At 34.6% G+C, this 5309-nt stretch overlaps 1 pseudogene; it reads right to left on the bottom strand.

Annotated features, from left to right (window-relative positions):
* Window positions 1–1720: 1720 nt before the first annotated feature.
* LOC120257126 lies at window positions 1721–4254 on the bottom strand (annotated as a pseudogene).
* Between the last annotated feature and the right edge of the window lie 1055 nt (window positions 4255–5309).

Here is a 5309-nt window from a genome sequence, read left to right as displayed (position 1 = left end):
ATGTTTGTTTGAAAGGATTTGTATATATATGGATACCTATATATGTGTATTTGTATATGTAAACATACTATATATGGGTATATCTAGAGAGTGTATATATATAAAAATACCTATGTATGTTTATATAAGTATATATATATGCATATGTATGTGTGTGTATATGCATGTGTATGTGTATGTATATGTGTATGTGTATGTGTATGTGTATGTGCATATATTTCTGTATATATAGGTATGTATGTATAAGCATATATATATTGGTTTTGAACTCCCTAGATTTGGTTTTACGGTCATTTTAACTGTAAAACAAAATCGCTTAAATAATGGGATTTCAAAAACATATGAAAAATAAAAGGGAATGACTTAGGTGAAGTTAGATAGGTGTAGTTCACCATTAATATTGTGACACGTGTCCCAAAAATATATAAAAATATAACAACTTTCCTTTAATGCCCTCACCTTTTTTTTAAAATTACTCATCACATGTCACGTGTCAAACATCCAATGGTGAATTACACTAACTACACCTATCTAACTTCACCTAAGTTACCTCAAAACAGAAACTTGAGTTTAAAAAAAGAGTAATGATATTTTTACCGAATAGATTTCCCGAATAGGTTTTCCAAATGACGTGGATGTTAAGTTGGCATCCATGTCAGCATCCACGTCATTCTTTCTTTATCTTATTTAATTTCTATTTATTATCCTAAATCCTAAATTTAAACGTTTAATCGTAAAAGATAAAACTGTAAATGATAAACCGAATCATATCCCAAACCCTAAACAAGAAATCACAAACCCCACAAACCCCACAGGGGGTTTGTGATTTCTTGTTTAGGGTTTAGGGCATAGGATTTAGGGTCTAGGATTTAGGGCTTAGGATTTAGGGTTTAAGGTTTAGTATTTATTATTTAGGGTTTAAAATTTTAGATTTTTAGTTTATAGATTTTGTAGTATTTGGGTTTATGATTTTAGATATAGTTTTATAATTTTTTTAATTTTAAGTATTTAAGAATTTTTAAAGTTCAAATTCGAAATTTGTATAAAAAAATAATGACGTGGATGAGTATGTGGATGACAAGTTGGGCATCCAAGTCATTCAGAAAACCTATTCGGTAAAAATAGCATCACTCTTAAAAAAAAAATAAGAGATTTAGAGTTAAATGTGAAATCAAATCCCTTCAAACAAACACCACATATATAAATAACACCAACCTCAATTCAGAAACAGTTAAAAACACTATATAAATATATGTAGACTACCAACCTCCAACTGCCGAAGAGGGGATCACTTCTTTTATTAGTTTATTTTTGGATGCATATTAAATATAAAATTATTTTAATGAAGGAATCATAAATTTTCCTTTAAAGAATTAACGGATATCTAATGTTTTGATGAACAAACTATAATTTTGTTTTTAAAAAAATAAAATTTTTTTTTTCGCAAAAGGAACAAATCTCTCTGTTAGTCCAGGGTCATGTTTGGAGTAAATGCCTTGCGCATCCTCACCTTAAGTTATTGGGATCCATATGAAAGTCTGCAGTTTTGCATAATTAATTTTTCTACATAAGATTCAAATTCTTCCTATTTTTTTCCTCCTTCAAAAGACCCGGGATTAATACCAATAGCCATCCAAACTTGTTGACTTTGGCAACAAAATTATTTTATGTACTTAACTATGTTAAAATCTCATGTAAAATAAAATCAGAGGGGGTGACATGACAAAAAAACCAGTTCGTTAAAAATTTAAAATAGGTAGATGAGTTTTAACTTTGTATAAGCACTAACAGAGAGCATAACGGATGGACTAATTACAAGCTCAAAAAGGTGAGATTTACATGATAACTCTGAATAACATCATCAACATTCATCCTCAGTTTAAATGTTTAGTTTCAGCATCAGAAAGTTAAATCTGAATCATCGACTTCGGAGTTCACAACAAAACTCGGAAAGGCCATTGTTATGTCCCTGAAAAATCAGCATTGCATGAGTTAATTAAAAACCTATCAAGATATCAATGCGAAAAAATGAATGCATGAAAAATATAACTTTGAATAATGTCCAATGTTTTTAGTGATTAAGTTTCATCGAGAGTTATGTTTTCTTTGCTCTTAATTAAAGTATCAAAACTGCAAATGAATGACAAGATTAAGTTTTAAAGAGTAATTTGCTCACTCTTTAAATCGAACACTTACTTCAGATATGGAAGAGTCATGTTCTTCAACAAAGATGGATTTTTCTTTGCGAATTCCTCCCATTCGTCAGGGTCTATCTTTCCGTCGCCTTTCAAATCGGCTTGTGTAAATGTCTGCATACAGAAATAAAGAGAAGATGAAATAAGAAGTCCGAATAGAACTACAATAAATGATCTTCTCAGACAAGTGGATGTCAAATGACTAGAGAACAGAATTTTTTTTTTTAAATACCTTATCAACTATTATTTCAACGAACTCATTTGACAAAAAGAGATCTGATTCATTCAAAATGGCCAAAACCATCTCTTTCAACTGTGACTCAAAAGATGAAGAAGATTTTCAGTACATTGTACAGCTTCGACAGAAATTAATGAATAAAAGAAGTTGTAAAATTCACCTCTTCACGTTCAATGTAGCCAGTGTGCCTTAGATCGTACAATTTAAATGCAACTGCCAAGAATTGACAAAAATTGAAGTTATGAGCTATAATAAGATGAATTTTTTCAATTAAGAAGCGAGTACAAAATTGACAGGGAATTGATAGATGAGTTGATGAATCTGCATACACGCAATCTTATCTGCCTCTGGTGTATTTGGGTGAAAGATACTTAGAGATCGAACAAACTCTCCAAATTCGATCACTCCGTTGCGCTTCAGATCGAACAAGTCAAATATCTGCAAGGGAATTCCAAAATAGTGCACAACATTTCTGAGTAATCCTTGATATATTAAACATCAAATAAATTACTAGCATTGACAGGTGAATGTGAATGTTATCATGCACATTAAAATGAACAAATGCTTAAAACGTTTGAGGAATCAAAGAATGCGTCAAAATCCATTGAATGATGAATAGCATCATTGATAAAACATATCATTAACCAGATATATTATACCGCAACTACCTCAAGTTATCATATCAACTTCAACTCATGAAATAGGCAAAGGACAAAAACAATCATCAAAGGTAATTATGTCATGCATTGCTTTTGCCAAAACAATTATTATAAACAGTGCAATGAGAAAGTTCCTTCTCACCTTTCAGAAACACAAAAATGAAATAATTGTGATGAACTATTAGTAGTCAATCTGAAATTTATCCAAGATATGACAAGCACAGAGGTGAAACTCACCCCTATCTGCGAAGAGATTCCGCTTGTTTCTGTTCCTAAAGAGTGCTAGTTGGAATTCTTCCTGCTCAAAGTTTTATATGCAATAAAATATAAAATAAACACCATTTCTTAAAAATCAATACATGGCCAAATCTGTGTGTGGGATAAAATACCTTGTGTATGAGCCCATCTTTAATTGATTGAGCTACTTAACTTTTTAAACAACTCATATAATGCCTCAACTACACTCACAGTAACTGCAGAAAAATGTGAATAAATAAACAGTTAATGACTACCAAATATCAGGATAAAAGAAAATACAAATTGTCCTCTGCAATTATGATAATTGAAAATTTATCTCCAGTGGGATGATCAAGACTTTCACTGAAAGTATTATGGTTTGCTTCAATGATGTTTAGTGGCCCGGAAATTCTGCTTCGCTCTACATTCCAAATGCATAACATATTATATCATTATTTGTGATTTCCTCAATTATGCCTGATGAATGAAAAGGTCAATACTATTAAATCATCAGCTGCTATATTTGAATACTCAGAAACAAATACAAAATTCCAAAGATCCCAATTCATGAGCCATTGCTGATAAATATTGTAGTAGAGTTAAAATACAGACACTAAAGTATTAATTGAAATCATGACCACATACTGATGGAGATTTGAACACATACGCAACTTGCTGTAGAGATTAATGAAGAAAAAAACAAACAAAGGTCAACATTTGAGTTGTAGATACAGTATTTATCGGCATTCTGGTGGGATCTTTGGTTTGTGTTTTCTGAAATATTCAATATGGCGATGATTAATAATGAACGCCTCGTTCATCGAGCATGAAGTCTGAAACGTGATATGTGTTGTGCGTTGGAAGCAGAGCGAGCCTTCCGGGCCTGGCTGTCATTGAGAAGCAACCTGTCGGTGGTAGCAGTCATCCGCTGGTGGTCTCGGTGTCATGGTGCGGAGGACTGAGCCTTTTCTTTGTCGGTATTGTGATCGTCCAGCCTGTTTTGTTGGGTACTGCGGTTACTGGTGTTTGACCGGTAGCTTCAACAGTGAAGATGAACTGCCTGGGCGGCCACTGCGTGACCGGTACGAAAGTAGTGTTTATTTATATTTTGTGCATATAAACTTTGACGGGAAAACCAACTAACACTGCACAGGAACGAAACAACAGTCTCTGCGGGCGACGGTCACCTCTGTGCTGTCGCCTTTAGACCAGAACCGGATCCCATTCTGAGGTATTTCATTTTGTGTTCTATTTCTCGTACGCGATGACCCAGCAAAAGCTATGTTTGAAATACGATGTTCGCCTTTTTTTATTCATGAGGATTGAGATGACTATGATAACGAGGATATGATATATGCTGGTTAATGTTATGTTTATCGGCAATGCTGGTCGCCGTCCAATGAGATGCAACGATTCCTCAACTTTTGTTGTTCGTACAATAATGCGTGAGCGTTCACGACTACTGTCAATGATGTTAACCTGTCCAGAGATACTCAATGACCGTGCCTCTTTAATTCACTGGGCGTCACTGACGATTCGTCTGGCCGCAACGAAATGATGAGCTGGAAATTTCTTGCCAGCCCACCGAGAAACGACCGGGCTAAACATGGTCATCGGCTCATTTGTGCCTTTGAGAAGGGTCGTGTGTCTGGCTTCGATTTTTCGGTGTGACGGTTCGTGTTGCGGTCTGGGCACTGTTCCGATGAACGTGAGGGTGATTTTAACCTGTTTATTCATTGAGCACTAATGGAAAGCTAACGTGTACGGAATGAAGAAGATGATTTTGACCATTTTGAATGAATCAGATCTTTTGTCAGAGGACTGGACGAGCTGGTTGATAAGGCAATTTAAGGTTGCGTTGCAGTCACGCGAGGAAGATGGTGATTCCGGACTTCGCTGTAACGACGTGCGTTTACTGAAGCCGACGGGCGACGACGGAGCGACGATGAAGGGAGTGCGAGAAAAATCATCTTGTGAAAC

Source organism: Dioscorea cayenensis, unplaced genomic scaffold, assembly GCF_009730915.1.
Source record: "Dioscorea cayenensis subsp. rotundata cultivar TDr96_F1 unplaced genomic scaffold, TDr96_F1_v2_PseudoChromosome.rev07_lg8_w22 25.fasta BLBR01001892.1, whole genome shotgun sequence".
Classification (NCBI taxonomy): Eukaryota; Viridiplantae; Streptophyta; class Magnoliopsida; order Dioscoreales; family Dioscoreaceae; genus Dioscorea; species Dioscorea cayenensis.
Note: the sequence above shows the minus strand (reverse complement) of the source record. Positions and strands in the feature narration are given on the sequence as shown.